The 20,682-nt window shown below is 40.2% G+C and overlaps 1 protein-coding gene and 1 long non-coding RNA gene across 24 annotated transcripts in view; one reads left to right on the forward strand and one right to left on the reverse strand.

Annotated features, from left to right (window-relative positions):
- MBNL1 (muscleblind like splicing regulator 1) overlaps positions 1–20,682 on the forward strand; it is a 203,548-nt gene that overhangs the window by 27,779 nt on the left and 155,087 nt on the right. The gene's annotated exons all lie outside the window — the stretch shown is intronic.
- LOC111091994 overlaps positions 11,182–20,682 on the reverse strand; it is a 35,010-nt gene continuing 25,509 nt past the window's right edge. For 3 of the 7 annotated variants that reach the window (XR_005377218.1, XR_005377220.1, XR_005377221.1), the window contains exons 6-9: positions 15,092–15,224; positions 14,542–14,616; positions 12,010–12,084; positions 11,182–11,928 (exon numbers count right to left, since the gene is read on the reverse strand). This is a non-coding gene — a long non-coding RNA (uncharacterized LOC111091994). The remainder of the gene's footprint in view (positions 11,929–12,009; positions 12,085–14,541; positions 14,617–15,091; positions 15,225–20,682) is intronic. The other 4 variants (XR_005377219.1, XR_005377223.1, XR_005377222.1 and 1 more) reach the window with 4 other exon arrangements.

The raw sequence follows: 20,682 nt of genomic DNA on the forward strand, positions 1-20,682 counted from the left end.
GCCGGAGTTAAGAAGCTGCCAGAAAGGTTACTGCACCCCCCCTCCACCCTCCACCCTCCACCCTGCACCCCGCACCCCGCACCCCCACCCCTGGCTTTCCTCGGTGTGCCCGCGGGCACAGGCCCTCCTAAGCAAAGGGATGGTAAAGTGGGCCGCACTCGGAGGAATTTCTTAAACAAATTAATGCACCGAGACAGAGAAGTCCTGCTAATTAATGCCTTTGGATTTGCAGGCCCTGTGCAAGGCGCTTTGAAATCCAACACCAGCGCGCACACGGTGTTCCTCCCTCCTGGGTCTGAACGCGGTGTCTGTCCCTACACCGAGGGGATTCAGGGCGTAACGCGTCTCTAACCGCGCGAGGGACCCACTCCCTGGGACCTGTGTGGGTCCCCCGAGAGCGGTTAGGTGTTTCCCCCCTTGCCTTGCTGTTGAGATGAGCTAGTATCACCCAGGCAGGTGAAAATGAAAGTTCAGCGACTGCGTGAGATTTCATCTTAGGAACGTTTAACTTCCAACCTAGAGAAGTAGACCTAGAGCCAGGGGGCTCTGAATCAAGTTATTTTTGCAGCCCGAGGAAGCCACGTTGTTGTCGCTTGTATCTTTGCTTTCTTTAAAGTTGGTGACAACCACAGCTAGCTCCAAACTGTTTTGTTTTTGGGAAAACCCTGCAGGGTTCTGATTTTCCTTTGCATGGGGGTGGGAGGGTGAATTCTTTTTTTTTTTTTTTTTTTTTTTTGGATTACTGTGTTGGTAGGCCATCTTTCAAAATGTATACATGGTTCTTAGTTTTATTTGTTTAATGGGGTGGGGGGAGTCTCCTCAGTGAGGACTACAAAAGTTGCCTTTTGTGTTTTAGGGAACAGGTTGGGTCAGCAGCAGAAAACCTGTTCATCCATCCGTCTATAATTACAGTGTCACTTAAGACATAATAATCAGGCTTTATTATTACTGGGAGACTCAGGGAAGCTCACATGTGCCTGGTTTAATTTTTCTTCCCATGTAACTAAGAACGAATTTGTGTGTCGATGCACATCGAGTGTGGTACTCTGTGCAGCCCTGCCGGTGGAGGATCAATCCCGAGTGTTTTATGGTTTAAAATATTATTGCTTGTGTTTACATTTCCACATTTGAGGCAAACTTAGACTCCAAGTTGAACTCATTAAATTTTGTTTCCAACATTCTGTTCCTTCCTCTGGGCACAGAATTCCTATGAAATGAAACATGGAGTCCTGTTCCAGATCAAGAAACAAATATCCCAAAGTTTCTCCTGGGGGAGGGGGGGGAGAGTAAAATCATATTTCTCATTGAATAAGGGTATGTTACTTTATTGTATACAATATCCTATGTTCATCATAGGGAACAACAACAAAAAAAACTGCCCTTGCATTTATCACCGTCGGGGGTCTTTAGGCCTGTGTTTGATAGATCTATTTATGGAGGCTGGGAGAGAATTTTTGTGCTGTACCTTCTGCTTTTCTGCTTGATGATAAAGGATGCTCAGGTTAGAGAACATCCCAGATCTTGCTTAGGAGAAGCTGAAGGGACTATCTGGTCGATGAGATTTCCTATACCCTTTAAGGAAAAGTCATTAGGGTGAGCAGTAGGTAGGAGGGTCAGAGGGGTGGAGGATAGGAAGTGAAATGTATTCACTTAAATGTTTGGCTTGATAGGAGATCCTAGCAGCAGCCCTGGTTATAGAGGATGTTACATAGGAAGATTTTGAAGTGGTGGCCTTCTAGGCTAAGAAGCTTCCTTGGAAATCTAGAATGTGCCATCCAGGGCTGTGGCTACTAGCCACACGGGGCTGCTGAGCATTTGAAAGGTGGCTAGTTGGGATTGAGATGGGCTCTAAGTGTAAAAGACATTCTGGATTTGGAAAACTTGGTATGAAGGGAAGCATGTAAAAAATACCAGATTAATAGCTTTTCTGTGGATTATATGTTGCAGTGATAATATTCTGGATATATTGGTTTCAGTAGAATATACTGTTGGATTAATTTCCCCACGCTTATTTTTACCCTGTACAAATATGACTCCTAGAACACCTAAAATAACAAACGTGGCTTGTGTTACATTTCCATTGGATAGTGCTGTTCTAGAATAAAGCAGGGAAGCAGCATTCTGAGAGAAAGCCAGAAAGAGTTTGCTGGCTAAAATATAATAAAATCGACTTTTATTTTTACAAGCTAAAGAAGTTTATTGTACGTAGGCATACCTTGTCTTTCTTATCCATTGTAACCAAAATTTGAGAAAACACACTACCTAACATCTATTTTTATTTCCTCAAAACTACTATTTAGTTTAGAGATTTAATGGTGAGGTAGTTGAAGGCTTATAATTAGGGGATGAGTCTTAACACCTCTCAAAGGCCAGAATAGAGTATGATTGCTACTTAGGAACATTTTAGAGACACTATAGTTATCATTGTCCTGAAGTTACCAAACATAAACGAGTCACTAAAACTTATTTTAAAATGGAGTTCTCAGTAAATAGCAATTATCCTCAAATGCTTAATATGTATTTTCCTTTCCTATGACTTTCCTTCCTTAGAAAACAAAAAACAAGTAAATCCAAACAAGCTCCCGACCCCACGTTAATCGAAGATTAATAAATTTACACGGACCAGATTTGCACTCGCAGGGTATAAGGCCTTGTTTTGAATGTCACAGAAGGTAAAAATAGGATTCTGTGGTAATAGGGGCTTTGAAAGATTTCTATACACGGAGATATTGTCTTTATAATTTGAACACATTCTTGAGAAAGCATCTGACTAGCAAACAAAGCACAATGGCATAGGTCCTGGAAACATTCCCCTCAGATATTTTCATAACTGAAGTACATTTTGCCTTACACAGTGAGTGTGAAGCTGGAAAAAAAAAAAAAAGGCAGTTCTTTTCTACCCTTATAAAGCATGCTTACTTTTATTTCCTTGGAGGTTGCCAGAGATATAGGACAGGGTGGGTATAGTGAGTTCTTTTTTTGGGGGGGGGGGGGGCAGATTGTATAGAGAACCTCGCAAGAGTTGCCTCCTGCCGTCTGAGCCTGTCTCCCACTCTATGAGGCATAACTGCCATTAGTGTCAACGCATGTGTGGAGTGTGAGGGGAGCACTGATCCCCATTAACTTTGTGTATCATTTCTGATGAGTCATGGAGCATATTCACTAATGGTTGGAGGATTATTGATTGCAAAGCAGAGAATTCAAGAACTATTGACATATGGCATTAAGTGTCTCTAGACATAGTTTATATTTTTAGATGAGATAGGGGTATTGATTTTTATTTAGTGTTTTTCATATTATGAAAATATGTATTTATGTAAACACTACAGCTATATCCTTGAGAAAACACTTAGCAAATACATGGTTGAAGGTTTTTCTTTTTTTTTTTTACATATTATTATTAGTTTTTAATGACTCTGTAAGTGCATCTCTTACAGATAATTATTCACATTTTTCGAGAGGCATCTTAACACACGTGTCTGACATCCATAAAAATGAGGAATCTTTAAAGCATTTATGTTACAGTATTAGACGTATGTCTTTGGCACTTTCCCCCTTGTTTTTGAGATCTTACTCAGGTTTCTGTGATTACCCAGTGTTAAAACAGTTCAGGATGTATTAATCTCGGGATGAAATGTAGCCATACTGGATAGGGTGAAGAATTCCCTTTGCACTGAGATCAACTCTTGTAAAAAGGTGAAGATGTTTCTGAAATAACTGTTATGCTTCCAGTAGTGGATATGCTCCAGAGGAAAAACTGTCATCTCTTTGGACATTGTTTTCAGAAATCGAGAGTTATATTTTTTTATATACCCAAAGAGGTGAATTAAGACTTGATAAGATAATACTCTCATGAAATGGGGACACAATTTTTATGTGAGTGTTTGTTGTGAAGGCTGGATGCTCCCAAGACAATGCTAATTTATTCAAATAATCTGGATGTTGAATAACATCAAATTGTTGAAAATAATTGTGCTAAGTGTCATGTAATCTAGAGGCTAATGTCTGTGCAAATATCAACTCCATTCCAGTCCCTCTTAAGCTGATACTTCTACCTGCAAAGGATTTTTAAAAGAGACTTATGTTTAACACTGGGTTTTCTTTACATTTTTCATTTTTAAAACCGTTTGGGAGCTATTAACTTAAGAATGAACTCGTTTAAAAAAAAAAAAAAAAAGAATGAACTTGTTTTAAAGAGCTAACAAGATCCGGGGATCATGGGAACAAGTTTAATCGTATGAAATAAACATCACATTGCTGATCTGAGATATTTTATTTTGTAATGTTGATTTATAAGTGAATACATATTGGAGCAAAAGTAGCAAGCGAGGCTCAGTGAGATCTACCAAAAGTAATCAATAGATACCTTATCCTCAAAGAAAAGCAGTCTGATAGAGGAAGTAAGAGCTTTAAAATAACCATAAAGTAGAAAGTGATGTCTCATAAACAGTGGCTTGGTAACATGGTTTGAAAGTTCAGATGAGGAAAGATAAGTCTTTTTTTTTTTTTTTTTTTTTTTGAGGAAAGATAAGTCTTAATGTAGCTCCAGCCAGTACTGTAATAAAGGAAACAGTCTTAATGCACAAATAATGGGAAACAAGCTATTCTTCATTTTTCAACCATGCAAAAAAGTATTTTGTTAAGCCAGCATTAATTCGATCTCTTCAGTGATATTTCCTTATTTTTCATACATTTATATTTAACATCCAGACACAGGATTTTTGTATGTGTTCTATTTCAATATATAAATTTCCAAATGTGCTGTACTAGACTATCCATAGCTTTTGCATTAATTTTCCTGTTGAATACCATAAAATACCACCTTTTGAAGTCACCAGGTAGTTACAGATGTGTTAGAAGACGGGAGTGGGTAATGAGGTTGAACGGCAGATGTGGAGAATTTGCCAAAGGCTGGATTGAAAGTAAGCTGACAATTACAATGAGGTCGTTCGCTAAAAATCTAGATATTGAAGTTAAGAAGTGGACATAATGCTAAAATACATTTAAAAAGCAGTGATTTCACTTTGGGAAAAGAAATGTATCCTACATAATGAACAGCGATGAGAGAAATAGGTATTAGCCAGGAGATTTTTAATGAGAAACAGCCAGAGTAGCCCAGTTAACATGACAATGAATACAAGGAAAGTGGAGAAATAAAGACAGAAGGTATAGACACCGGTGGAAGTGTCCCAGTTGAGAATACAGTTTTGTGGGTTTTCAAAAATAATAAATTCTTTAAGTACCTCGTTGGTGGAAGACGTAACGTCGTCTATACCTTCTGTGTTTAAGTGTCTAGCCTACTGACATCTGTCTATAGTGACTGTGACTGAGTAAATGCTTCCAGAAAATGCCAAAAAAGTATGGTAACAATAATATATGCAGTGGGAGTGTGAGGAAATATAAACAGTGAGACTTTACAGTTTAATAGTCAAAACACATCATAAGCATGTTAAATAGCAGGGATGCCAAAATAAGGCATTGCACAGTTCGTATTCATATTTAGAACATCATTAAAGACGTTCTCGGAACCTGATTTAGTATTAGAATTTACAGACCATTCAGGGCTCATTGTATCCACAATTTGTAATCATATAGGGAACAGTCTTAATGTATAAATAATGGGAAACAAGCCATTGTTGCTACAAATCTAGCAGTGGGTTTACCAGCACTGTTGGGGATCATAGTGATGACACATTCACATTTTATTTGTTTCTATCTTCTCTGATTGCAAGAAAAGAGTTACCTTCAAGATGACCTTATACCACTCCATGTGGATGGATAGCTCTTATCCTAGCAGAAAGATAGTCCGGGTCAGGGTGGTGGTAGTCAAGTTGGGTGACAGATAGAAAGAAAGGAAGGCAGAGGGCCAGCTGTGGGAGTGTGTGTGTGTTTGGGGCGGGGGGGGGGGGGGGAGGGAGTTGGTGGGAAAAGCTCTGAGTCATTGGCTGGACTTGCAATTCAGTATTCCCAAGCCAAAGGCCCTATCATTGATGTTTCTATTTACTAAGTTTTGATTTCAAAGAAACCTTATTATGAAAAGATGCATCCCTTCCTCTAAACAGCCCCTAGGTTTGTTTGGAAAGCCCAAGGTTTGTTGCAGTGCAAGTAGAACAACAAAAACAGACCTCATGGGGTGGGGGTGGGGGTGGGTAGTTTTTGAAAAGTGGAAGGCTTTGCAAATGGGAGAGGTGATAACAATTTTATTATTGCCATGTTAAACTTACTGTGTGTGTAGTATATTTATTGCACTTTTGTCTGTGTCTTGAAAGGAAAGACTTTGTTGGGAGGTTAGCACAGACAAGCCTCACAGGGTGTAGACTTGCTTTCATCTTACCAGATCCGACTGGGTATGTGGCCTGGGGACAGCCATTTACTCTTTCCAATCCCTGAGTTCTCTGTGAAATGGTAAACATATACATACATACTTAGTAGTAATGGAAGTTCAAGGGGGCGCCTGGGTGGCACAGTTGGTTAAGCATCTGACTCGTGGTTTCCGGCTCAGGTCATGATCTCAGGATCTTGGGATCGAGCCCCGTGTGGGGCTCTGCCCTCCACGTGGAGTCTGCTTGAGATTCTCTCCTCCTCTTCCCTCTGCTCCTCTTGCTCTTATTCTAACTCAAATAAATAAATCTTAAAAAAATAATAAAAGTTCTACTTGCTATATATTCCTTTATAAAATATCTCACCTAATCTTTTTTTTCTTTTACAACTGTAAAATAGGCCTCATGACCTTTATCCTCAAGATTAAGTAGCATGACTAAAAAACTCTCCTTGTCATTTGCAGAATTATGAGGCTCGTTGTGGGCCTTTATTCAAATGTCCATGTTTTTCACCTTTTTTTTCTTTTGTATGACTTCAGTGATATATAAGGAACAGTAAGGAGGATAAGAACTATGATGATTACTAACATCATAAAACTAATAATAAAAACTAATCTTTTTTAAGATTTTATTTATTTATTCATGAGCGACAGAGAGAGACAGAGACAGAGACAGAGACACAGGCAGAGGGAGAAGCAGGTTCCCTGCAGGGAGCCTGACGTGGGACTCAATCCCAGGACTCCAGGGTCAGGCCCTGGGCTGAAGGCGGCGCTAAACTACTGAGCCACCCGGGCTGCCTAATTACTAACACTTTAGACTGCTTTCTGTAGGCCAGGGTAAGGTTTAGGACTTAATTCATGGGTTTCTCAGAAGAACCCTGTGTGGTGCATATGGTTAATTGCTCAGCTTCACAGATGGGGAAATTGAGGCACCGACCAGTCAACTGTCCAAAATTACGTAAGTAATAAGTGGCACAACAAGGAGTTGAACCAGGGTAGTCCAGTTCTAGAGCCCATGCTTATACGCAAAAGAATAAAAGATTAAAAAGAAAATACTTGCATCAGGTGCATATGGGAGATGGAGACCATAAATATGTGTCATTTTCTAGCAGAGTCACGCTTTGACAGCATTTAGAAAGTAAGAGGATAGAGGGGAAAGGCATGGGGGAGGTGGGCAGTAGGTAAGGTAGGAGGAAGGGAGGAGCCAGGTGGGAGAGGAGATGGGGGGCACTTTGGGGGGCATCGAGGAGCAGATGGTATATGCTAGCATATCCTAGGATACGCAGTGGGCAACAGGAGGTGTTTGGTTAGGCTCCCAACCCTACAGGCACGGGTTTTGGTGACAATTTACAGAGGGAGGAAAGGGCACGTAAAGAGCTATTGTAGGAGAGAGATGAGGGATTAAATGAGGGAAATGCCAGGGAATGCAAAGGAGGACGTACATGGGGGGAAAAGTGCCAGTGCAGGGTCCATAGGACGTAGCAGGTGACTAGATGTGGACGGACGGGAAAGGCAATGGGAGCTCTTAAAAACGATTCTTAGCATGTAGGAAGAATTTTTTTTTTTAACTTTTCATCAAAAAGTTCTTCTGTAAGCATTTTCATCTTTCTTGTTAATTCTGTTCCCTACATTGCTACTCGTGTGCTCTCTCAGGATAAAGAACTATATTTTAAACTATCAGTCAGAGAAAATACACACTGTGTCTCATCAGGAACTACTAGAGCTCAACCAAGTGGGAGGCGCATGCTGAATTCTTGAAACATTTCCTTTCTGTGTGCAGCTCTTTTAAGTCAAGCACAGGGTCCGATGAACCGCAGCAGGTCGCCAAATTCTTCATCTCAAATTGGCAGTTGTAAAGTAAGCCTAATTTCTTCTCTAGGGGTCTTTCATTACCGGCTAGGGGATGTTTCAGCGTGGGCCAGGCCGTTCTCGTCCCCTATTAAAGGAACACCGGTGTCACCTATCTTGTGCGATAAACCAGGTGACACCCAGATACACGATAAAACGAGTTTGCAGTGTGTTCTTTGTGACTGACATTTAGGCTTCTCAGACCTTGCTATTTTAGGGAAGGTATCAGTATAACTGTGATACCCTTTTTTCCTGGAAATAAGACTCCTTAACAATCAGACACTCTCGTAAACAGAATGATGTATGCACGGGGCTAGATACGCAGTTCTACTGAGTTACCAGTTTCCTGGGGTTGTGAGGATAGTTCTCCTTCGAAGAGAATAGGAAGCTTGGCAGGGATACCCCTGGGCCTTTTTGCTGAAGGTCCTCACGTGCTTTTTTACAAGTAAACGGCTTAACACGGTTTAAGCAGAAAATGTCACAGCAGTGGCAGATTGTGTTGTGTTTAACATGCATTAAAAAAAAAAAATTCCCAGGAAATCAAGACAGTTTTGGAGACAATGACTCTATTTATAAATATTTACCACTTATTGTGTATTTCAATGGTCTGTGTCCATGAAAAATAATAAAAATTGTCCCGTCTCTGTCTTTACAGCATGTTTATGTAGAGCTCGAGAAAATAATGTTAACAGGGCTTTATTTCACCTTTCATTTACATTAGTATTATGTCAGAGCCACACTTAGTGCACATCTTTTTTCCATTTTTAGGGTTTTCTAAAAATCATATTAGATTTTTGCCCTGTGCTATAAAGATATGGTGAAAATCTCTTCTGTTGTGTCGTGAAGGTGATGTTCAGAAGATGTTCATTTCTTAAGTAACTAAGATTAAACAGTGTTAAAATTAGAAATCCTTCTTTGCTTTCTCTATTCATTGGGCTTAATTTTAACCACACAAATTTACTCCAAATTGTTTAGAGCCGTATTATTTGAATTTGCTCAGACATTTCAGGGAAAGCTGCATTGTCAACTTAGTGGCATTCGGGTAAGGTATTTGGTTTTAAGTACCACATCCAGAAGACTCTTAAGAGATTTGGGGAGCATAGCAAAAGTGAATGACAGCGAACACAAAGCAAATCTTTGACTCAGGTGCAGAGTCTCTCTGAGGTATTGCATGACCTTTCCAAAAAAGTAATTCGAAATGTCCAGAGCAATTGATATTATTGAAAAAGTATATCCTTCCAACAGAATTCTGCATAATGCTCTCCGGGGGACCACATTTACTGAGAATTGCATCTAGGAGGTAACTCAGAGAAATATATTTTTGGGGACTGGCTTTTAAAAGCGAGCGTCGTTGTGGGAGCAATTAATATAGGAAGAAATGACTGTGTCTGTTTCTCAGCAGCGGATTACAGTTTGCTAAATGCTGAGGTTCTTCTCACTTAAAAAGGTATTTTACTATGTTAACAATGAGGCAACATAGGGAAAGCAAATCATCCTTTGTGTTCTGCTGAATGGCCAATCCACAAACGCGTTTGGAGCACCTAGTAGAGTTCAGGGGTCATAGTCGGTCAGGAGGGGAGGATCCAAAGGAGAATCAGGTAGTTTCTCTTGGTTGGCATGTAACTGAGCTGGGGGGAAAGGCATGTGTAACAGTACAATTGAGGGTTGTTGTTTTTTTTTCTTTTTGAGAGAGTGAGCGAGAGAGCACATGCATGTGCACAGGCTCGGGAGGTGGTGGGAGGGCCCAGCAGGAGGGAGACAGAGAATCTTAAGCAGGCGGCCCTCCCAACGGGGGCTCTGGGCCCCATCTCACGACTCTGAGATCATGACCTGAGCTGAGCTGGAGAGTTGGAGGCTTCATGGACTGAGCCACCCCGGGGTCCTGCAACTGAACACCAAAAGAGGAAATTCGAAGAAAGAAGGGAACCCAAAGAAGGCAAGTGTTTGCGGAACCCAAGAGTCCAGGCCTGCTGGCTGCAGAGAGGGGGAATTGGCCATTCTGTTCAGAACGTGGAGGGAAACTGCATGGACAAGGGACAAGGAGGCACCAGCTACCATGTTGGAGTGTCTCCTCCATGAGACATTGCCGGCTTGCATTGTTTTATTAAAGAACCACCTTGCAGTGGTGTTTGTTAAACAGGAGCCACCCTTCTCCGGGTGGCTGTGAGCACTCAGAGACTCAGAGAAGTTCATGTGCTTGCCTCAAGTCACACAGCTGGTGGGCGGGCAACCTGAACGGAAGCCCAGGCTTTTCTTGAAAACGGCCTTCTTTGCTACCCCAGAATCATAAAGATTCTGCTGGGAATGGGTGTGGCCTAGTTAGGGTGCAGCGATTTTAAAACTTCCCCCGTACCACGCTTGACCCAAGTCAGGAAGGTGTGACTTTAACTTGAGAAAAGGCTGGCAAATGTAAAATTTGCTTCTTTTGCTCTCACGTTGGCACATAGTTTGATAAATGCTTATAATCTTTATTTCTTCAGTTTAGAAACCGAACAAAACACACTAGGCCTCCTGTGTCCGGCGGACGGGGTAAGGGCTTGCAGTAGTGTGGCCTGTTACAACATTGCGTTTGGGAGGCCCTCAGAGGAAGCTTTGCAAAAGTTCCAGAAGATAATGTGCTTTCACACCAATCATGTGATGCCATAAAATTTTCACCAAGAAATGATGGGGGTAACCCCAGGGGGCATGCTGCATTCCTTTTTCTTCCTCCTGCGGTTATTTCATGCTCTCATGTTCTAGCCTATTCACGCACCGGTCTGTGTCCTCAGCCACTACGTGGCATAGCTGATGATTTTAAGAGATAGACTTTTCACCGAAGATGTGTTCTGTCGGGAGCATGTCACTTTGCTAACACATTCCTCTCTCCGCCGAGCTATTTAGAACACCTACCAAATAAAATTATATAATGTCTAGAGAAGGAGAATGGAAGAAACATATGCCATTGCTGTTGGCCCCCAAGGAAAACCCTCTTATTTAGCAAATACTGACCGGCTGCAGCGTCCATGTGCCACCTCTCCTGCTTTATCCCATCAGAGGATTAAGAGGTGAGTAAGATATACGCCCTGCTCTCCAAGTGGTTTCCAGCGTAGTGATAGAACTATTCACAAGTAATGTTCGGGCAAAATAAAGTAGGCTCGGGAGCCAAGAATAGGCTGCTTGTGGGCAGAGTGTGGAATTTGCCTAAAACCATCCAGTAGCCGCATTAACTCTTTGCGTGCTCTGCATATTGGAGAGAAGACAAAAATCAGCCCATAATTGAATCTGATGATACGGCTTAATATTTAAACCATTTATTTTTCGGTTTCAGTACCTGATAAAGCAAGCATGACCCAAATGTAGTGTCATCCTAGAACTAGACAGAAAAGATCACTTTTTTTTTTTTTCTCCTGATGTTGGCACTTTGGGAGAAAAGTGAGGGCTTATATAATTCACCCAGAGCTGCTTCATGCTGACCCCTTGATGAGGAGATTAAATCACTCCGTGTTGACAGCTGAGTTTCGAGGCCTGCAACTTTTAAAATGTTAACAGAAAAGGAAGACCTGTAAGAGAGAGGTGTGTTGGGTTGGACTTTAACAACAAAGGGTTTTCGATATGCGCACGATGCTCTTTGTTTTCCTCCAGCTTTTTCTGGGTGTGCAGGAAATAAAGCTGTATTTTGTGGGCCCGCTTCCAAACTTTCGGATGGTAGATGCACAACCGTGCGTATTCGGTAAGACCCCGTTCAGCTGTGAAGTGTTCGCCCCTCGTTTCCAGGACTTAAGCTGCGGGATCAATGAGAGGACTCAGAATTATTATTATTTTTGATCGCTTACCACTATTCACTTTTAATCGTGAACACTTACTTCATGCCCACTGCGTAAAAACGTCCCGATAAGGTTGTGGCGTGAAATTTTCAAGCGAAATTAAGGATGTAGCTTCTGAAAAAAAAAAAAAAATGTAGCTTCTATCTTTCTGAAGCCGGTAGCCTAAAGAAGAAGGTCCATTTTTAGTGAAATAGTGAAGACAACCAAAGAACCAGATGGTTAGCAATCGTAATAATGGTAAAACTAGTGACTTTTTTGGTAGGCACGTATCCTCTTTACATAGGTGACCGTGTGTAGTTCTTGGACAGGGCTTCGAGATTTATGTGTCGCCGGCCCTCTCCAGTTCACAGGTGAGGAGAGGAGGCGTGGCTAGGTGAAGGTCAGGTAATTTGCCCCCGGGGTCCTGTAGCACCCTACCGGGAGTGCTGGGATCCTAACCTGCCCCCTCTTGCTGTTTGTCTGCTTGTTCTTTTCCATCAGTGGGGTACGGGTTAAGGACACCAGTACTGACAGCAGCTTAGGTTCAAGACCTAATCCAAGTTCAATGAATCCAAATGAAGAAGGGACGATGTGAAGGATGGGTTTTGAAGCATTGTGGTCCCAAACCAGGAGAGACGATGAAGTGAGCTTTGAAGTTTCACTGGCTTGGAAGGAAGAGCTTTCAAATGGTCAAATATGCCTGTGTGGTCTGCATAGTAGTGGTTCTACTCACACCTGATACCCGCTGCCCCAGCACTCACCGAGATCAGCAAAATCTACTTTTAGACTCAAAATCATTACCACCTGTGAAGTTTCTGATGTCACTTCTGAATGACCTAGCACTCTGCCAATTGCTCAGTTGGATGGCTTCACAGTGGCACATTTTCAGAAGCGTCTGGAGCCCACAAAGAGTATTGCAAATGTTCTTCTAATTTATTCAGCTGCATTATTGGAGGCATTAGAGAATTCAATTCATTTCTCTCATAACCAAAATATAGAAATCTGCTGCCAACATTAAAATAATAAAAAAATGTCATTGAGAATTTACATCCATGTGGAGATTTCTGATTAAACTTTCTCACTTTCCCTCAAATCCCTAGCAGGGTAGTTAGAGCATGTGCAGGTGTGTGTCCTGTGTGCCTATATGTGGATTGATCCATCCGTCCCGGTGTAGTCCATAAAGGATTATGAAGTAGTACGTAGGTTATAGTTTAAAATAGAATAGGATGACCGTGACGCTAAGCGGTTCATTCGCCAACTAATGTTAGTTTAGGAATTTGCTCTGAAATACTTAATATTATTTTGCGGTTCTCTGTACTGATGACAAGTAGAACTTGTGAAAATATAGACCCTGTGTGGAAATAAAACGACAGATCCTCTGGTAGACGTATGTCAGTTTGAATACACTATCACTCCAGTAGTTCTTAAGGCTTGGGATCCAACAGTTGATAGAGACTGTTATTAAGAATCTTCTGTATCTTAAAAAAAAAAAAAAGAATCTTCTGTATCTTAATGAATTGCTCTCCATAGCTCTTTTCTTCCCCTGGAGTTCAACTCTAACCAATTCATACCAGCAATACTTTTCTGTTTATAAATGACCTGATGGTCATGGATTCAGAAAATATTTTCCCTCTGTGGTCCAAGAATTCTTGGGCATATTTTTTAAGAGGAATGTTCCATGCTAATATACTAATTTTTTTGGCAAGAAAATTAAGCGCCTACATTTCAGTCCAAGAGTTCTATGATAAATGAAATATAATTAAATATGCAGATTCTGCAACATTCACTTAAATATTAATTCGGGTTCTTTTATATTCTGGGCACTGTGCTAGGCATTGAATACATAACGGTCGACATAAGCAGATGTAATTATAAAGGTGCAATTATAAAATTTAGACATCTCTCCAATTTCACGTTGGCCCTTGCAGAAGTAGTGACATATTATTATAGCTCTTACTGCCACAAAATTTAAATACTCCTTTCAGTCGTTAAAAAATATTATTCACGGATGTCAATAAATATTTATTTTAAATCAACGGTAGGTTTACTGTGTATAAAAGGGAAGCAGTTTATTCTCATGTAAAGGAAAGAACCACTGAATGCTCAGAGTACCCCTTCACGATTATGCAAGAGAAAGGGCATCGCAAAGTAACGCAGAGAGAGAAAACTCAATTTTGAGTGGCAGCACAATATTGTGAGTTTAAAAGGTCAGGCTGGTACAGGAGGCTCCGGTTTTGCCACTCAATATCATGCAGAATGCTGTGACAGCCAGGGCTGATACAGCTGAAAATATCTGTAGCCTTGGAAGCCTGGTAAGTTTTAGAAGGTCATTTTGGCATCTGGTAGGAACACTGATTCACATGGAAGGTCAAACTGGACAGCCAGGCCAAAAAAAAAAAAAAAAAAAAAAAAAAGTAGGCCGCTGAACCCAGCAGTTGTAGATTTTAGGGCAATTGTCAGCTGCGGGGACCAGGTATCCTAATCCAGTGTGACCACCTTTCCTATGTTGAGAGGACTGCGCTTTCCTTGAAGGTGAATTCTAACCTCTCTTTCCTCTTCTGAAACTTTTAAGTGGTGCATCTCCCACCTTACCTGGTGCTGGGACCAGACGTTACTTTGCTCCTGGGTAGGTCTGACGTATGCTCCGTCAAAACCGATGGGAGTCGGCTTACACCAGTGAAGTGCACGTGAAATAGGACAGTGGAAAAAGAGACATAACAGATCAATTAGGGGGAAAAGAGTTGAAACAAGGCCTTGAGATGAGATCGAGCCCTCAATTTCTCTCTGAGCTTTCTGGCAACCAAAGCAGAAGCTTTCCGAAGTAGAAAAAAAATTCCTGACTTTATTGACAAGGGTCTCTTCCTCTCCCAGGTACAGGCTTATTCTTAGCCCTTAGGGTATTTAGTTAAATATTCTGGCTCTGTCCTTGGGGAAAAAAGCCTTGGGATGGGTGAATTCCAATTAATTAAGAAGTGAGGGCCAAATTCTGCAGCCTGGCCTTCAAGGCGCTTACTGATTTGTTCCAGTCTCCCAGGGCAGCCTTCTTTCCTGCCAGTCCCCCAGGGCTCACATTCTGTGCCCCCCAATATCCCCATCTTATCTATCAGGAAACCACCCCTGACCTATCTCCCCTTTAACTCACCAGGCTTTATTGTTATCTCTACTGTGTACTTCTCACTTCCTTTTTCAATGTTCGGTTATTTTGTGTGTTTGCTTTATGTTCCCCGTTAAAGCAGTAAGATTCCCACAGCGGGATCCACGTATTCCTTCTCTGTCTAGGTTAGGTATAAAGGGTCATCAATGAACGGTTTTACACAATCAAGGCATAGATAATAATTTTATCTGTGTACTGTTTATTTTTCACGACTGTATTTACCCATTTAATCAGGTTATTGTATGTGTTGGGTGTCTTTGGATTTCTTTTAGGAAAACATTTCTTTTTCCAGGATAGCAGAGAAGGAGAAAAAGAGAACTAAATAAATAAATGAATAAAAGTATAAATAAGCAATGTTTTAATTGTTTTGACTTTGGGCCTTCAGGTTAGAAAGCAACTTAATATTTACCATTTCTCGGTGCCATAAAGAAACTAATATAGTACAGAACTACAGAACAGGTCTGTTACATGTAAAAGGGAAAAAAAAAGCCATTTATGCCACTTCACACCCTCAGTGCTTTCTCTCTAGTATACTTTTCTATGGTTTTAGCGGCTGTCAAAAGAGCTGTCTGACTCTACATGGCTTAGAAGTGTTTTAGAGTTATTCTATCTCCTTCACTGCTTTTCAAACACTGTTTTAGTGGTTGATACAGATCAGCCTTCCTACATGCAGACTTGCTTAGCACATACTCAGTTTTATACTTTTAGAGAAGCATGTCCTTCTACTTACAGGGAAGGTTTCTGCTAATACATTTTAAGCGCCTGTAATGAAAGCTCTGAAGAAAATGTAGGCTCTTCTTGCTCAGAGGGCAAATAAAAATAAGTTCAAAGACCTCTTCCTCAACAGTCAATCTTTAAATCAGTTACTGAGTATTGACAGCCCTGTCATGTATTAGTTACTAGATGAAAATTGATTAACGGTCGTAAGAAGAAGCTGATAGGCGCGTGTGTAATTTTCACACCCCTAAGTGTACATTATTAGTGTCTAGTGCCTGCCCTGTGGACATAGGACAATAGCAACCTGATTTGGGGGCCTGATCCTTCCAATTAATTAGCTTAGGGGGGACTTTGGTGAGTCAGTCAAACTGTACAAGCCTCAATTTATTTGTTCACAAATGGGCAAGATAGGGACGCCTGAGTGGCTCAGCGGTTGAGCCTCTGCCTTCGGCTCAGGGCATGATCCTGGGGTCCTGGGATCGAGTCCCGCATCGGGCTCCCTGCAGGGAGCCTGCTTCTCTCTTTGCCTATGTTTCTGCCTCTCTGTGTGTGTGTCTCATGAATAAATGAGTTTAAAAAATCTTTTTAAAAATGGGCAAGATAATATAACCATCTCTCAGTTGTGAGGATCAAATGGCAAGAATCAGATGAAAATAAATTATCTGCCAAAATATAAAATATTATTTGCTGTACTGTACTATCATAGAATGTATGAGTTCTGGGGGGGGAGTTAATTTTTCTACTTGGGTCTTCCAGTAGAAACTTGCTATTAAAGACTCAGATGAACACCTGCAGGTTTTATATATAAATAAAAAAGAAATGTGGCGTAAGCCAACTTCTCAAAAGTTCGTCTCTTTAAGGCTATACTAAATAAAGGAGCATAGCTTGTAGTTTTATCAAATAAAGTGGCTCTTACTGCAAGAAGATTAAGTAATTTCTCTTTCCCTCTATTAACTTTAACACAAAGTTTTTACCTCAATTTAAGTGAAGACCTAGGAAATAAGTCAATCATAAAGACAACATGATTTCACTTAAACATGGAATTTAGTCAACAACACAGAGGAGCATAGGGGAAGGGAGGGAAAAATGAGACGAAATCAGAGAGGGAGACGAACCATAAGAGACTCTTCGTCATAGAGAACATACTGAGGGTCGCTGGAGGCGAGAGGCTGGGGGACGGGGTAACGGGGTGACGGGCATTAAGGAGGGCACGTGGTGTGAAGAGCACTGGGTGTTACATACAACTGATGAATCACTGACCTCTTCCTCTGAAACTAATAATACACTATGTTAATTAATTGATTTAACTAAATGAAGAACTAGTTGTTATATACAAAGAACATGATTTGACTAATTCCCTCATAAAAGTTTTTGCTTTTTTCTTATTCTTGGGAGATACACGCATGTACACACAAGCATGTCTACACATGCATTCATAATTAATCCTTATTTCTTACTAATCCTTATTAATTCTTATGTCTACACATGCATTCATAAATTAATCCTTATTTCACATTTATCATTACTACTAACAGTTGATCTTATGTTGCTGCGATTGACAGGTGCTTGTTTTTTCATCTTTTTACAGAACAGCTGTACTATTAGAAATTATTCTATTAGAAATAAGGAATCCAAATAGCATTGTCTTTAGAGAATTTAGTGTGTGTGTGTGTGTGTGTTTATACGATGGCTTATTTGACATTTAAATGATAGAACTATATGAAGTTTTAAGATTGCTACATGATTGCTCTTTAAGTTTATCCAATGTATTCCTTCAGATATACAAGGGAGATATATTTTTTATAAGCTAAGTAGCTTTTGCATGCTAACTTGGAGTAACTATTGTAAAGGATTAAAATACAAGTGGTTTGAGACATGATGAGTAGTAGGATATGGTGAGGAGTATCTTAGAGTGATGTGAAGGAACATGTATGGATGCCTAAATAGCTTAGGCATTTAAAATTTAAAAAATATTTAAAATTTAAGTATTAGGGGGGCACTTGATGGGATGAGCACTGGGTATTATGCTATATGTTGGCAAATTGAACTCCAATAAAAAAATTTAAAAAATAAAATTTAAGTATTATTTTAAATAATAAAATAATGTTTAAAATAATATTTTGAAAAATGAACATAACGGAATTTTGTATAATATTTTGCAGGTGGGTCAACTTTCTAAAGTAGTTGATGGAATATAACCAAAAAGCTTGTTACCAAATCTCAAACAATCCCATCTTTTCAGGACAGATACTCTGAGTTTTAGGAAACTATTGGGTAGGTATATAGTAAACATCTTTGGTGGAAGTAGTACTTTAGCTTCAGTTGATTGTAATTGTCAAGGTTTAATGAGATTAAGAATAACCTGGAGGAGTTTAGTTAAAGTGTAGATTCTTGGGGTGCCTGGGTGGCTCAGTTGGTTGAGCGTCTACCTTTAGCTGGGGTCATGATCCCAGTTGCCCATCGGGCTCCCTGCTCAGTGGAGAGCCTGCTTCTTCCTCTCCCCTGTGCTCATTGTTCTCTCTCTCAAATAAATAAATCTTTAAAAAATATGTAGATTCCTGGTCTTTATCCTCAGTTGGTTGACGGTAGGTCTCAGGAATGTATATTTTTAACAGTCATCCCCAGGTGACTGATTCAGAGAGTCCAAGCCTCCTCCTGGAGCATCAGATCCCAGAACACAAAGGGTTGCTGTTAAGAAACTGTTGGCAGTTGTTTCGGTTTATTAGCAGCTATCACTGCATTGTGATTTGCCATGGAAAGCTGGTCATTGCTTTTTAAGTGCATATGATGCTGATGGAAACACGTAGAACTTTAATCACTGTCTCATTAGAAGGGAGTGTGTAGTCGGCTCTTTGGATTTCCACATGCTTTTGGAATGCACAGAACCTTATGGGCAATTAAAATTAAGAAAGGGATTTGCTTTTTCTGTTTAGCAAAGGAACCAAACCTCAGTGGCTGTATTAGTTTGTTCAGTACATAAACTCTTTTGGAAAGTACTGAATCCTGAGAATAAAATCTTTGATCTCATGTGAGAAGCAAGACGTTATTTACACTTGACAACACGGTAAAAATCACATTGTGAAAAAAGAAAAAAAAAACATTGAAAATGCCCACATTTTGCCAGTGTAGCATCTTATATTGGTATTTCTTTATTCCGTGAGCTGTTATTTAATAGTGGAGGATGAGTTTGAGGAGGGCAAAGTGAGGGGAGAATGTTTTCTTTAAAAAAAAAAAAATTTTAATCAAGATTTGATTTATTCATTTGAGACACACAGAGAAGAGAGAGAGAGAGAGAGATCAAGTGAGTGAGCACAAGCAGGGGGAGTGGCAGGGTCCCCACTGTGCAGGGTGCCTGATGCGAGGCTTGAACCCAGGAACCTGGGATCATGACCTGAGCCCGAAGGCAGATGCTTAACCATCTTGAGCTACTCAGGCACTCCAGGATGTTTTATTTTCTAATGGGACATATGTCTATTGGCAAAATCCTACAAGAATACATACCCTGGTTGTTTTAATTGGTTGGGTATGGTGCTTCAGGGGAGCACTCTACTCCAGGGTCGGAAATGACTACATGGGGAGTCCCAACCTTGGGGGAAATGGCCACATGAGAAAATGTATGTAGGGCTACATGAGTTTACAGAGTTCTGTTGTGTCTTAGCTAGTTTGATAATGCCTTGCATTATTTATAGCAGTTGTCAGAAACCATTTCCTTTAGTCAATTCTAGTCTAAAAACGGGGGGAGGAGGGGAGCAGGATATTTTCTGACATTTGTAGAAATAATGTGTAAAAAAAGCATTCCCTTAATCATGTGACATGGTGCTGTCAGTGATTTTCCAAATATAACATGCCCTGCAGACTCTGTTAACTACTCATCTTGTTTTTATTAATAAGAAAAGAATAGTAAGCTGTATATTGTCCATTTTGATCCTCTGTCAACCCAAACATTCATTCAGACTCCCAGTCCTTGGTCTTTAGCAAATAATTACAAAATATAAACATTCTAATTTTTTTTTTTACAGTGAGATGGTTTATTCTGAAACAATGGGAGTTGAAAAAACTGATTCTACAAATGTTTCCATTGATTAGCTGCCATCGGAGGGCTAATGGTAGAAAATATTTTGCAAAATACAAAGACAAGACTTTAAGGTCTGCTTGTGGGAGGATAGACCTTATCATGCCTTTGGCCTAGTCCCACAATAGAAATTTACAGCTTTTTTTTTTTTTTTTTTTTTTAGATATTTGCAATCTAGATATAGAGATTGTTTACCTTAAAGGACTAGAATAGATTTAGCAATGTAGAAAAGCAATGTTCATTGTTGGTCGAAGTATATATTGGTAAATGTTTTCTGGCAGGAAGTTTGTTTTTCACAGTTAATATATGCATTATGTTCTAAGTATGTTATTAAAATCACTCAAAATAGGGGCACCTGGGTGGCTCAGGGGTTGAGCATCTGCCTTTGGCTCAGGTCATGATCCCGGGGTCCTGGGATCGAGTCTCACATCAGGCTCTCCACAGGGAGTCTGCTCCTCTCCCTGCCTCTCCCTCTGCCTTTCTGTGTTTCTCATGAATAAGTAAATAAAATCTTAAAACAAAAGACAAACAAAACACTCAAAATGTGAGAGTAGTTTTATACATTGCAGCATTGCTTGTGAAAAATTAGCATTAACCTAGGTGACTGCTCTTAAAGAAACGGACATAGAATGGAATAATACATAGTTGTTGGAAAGTACGTTGACCTATGTATACTGACAAAGAAAGGTTATTATCAAATATTGTAGAAATCAAGCCTTAGAACAATATGCTTATAGTATGTTTACATCATTTCTGTAAGAATGATAAACTATGTGAATTTGTATGTGTA

This window comes from Canis lupus, chromosome 23 (assembly GCF_011100685.1).
Source record: "Canis lupus familiaris isolate Mischka breed German Shepherd chromosome 23, alternate assembly UU_Cfam_GSD_1.0, whole genome shotgun sequence".
In the NCBI taxonomy this organism is placed as follows: domain Eukaryota; kingdom Metazoa; phylum Chordata; class Mammalia; order Carnivora; family Canidae; genus Canis; species Canis lupus.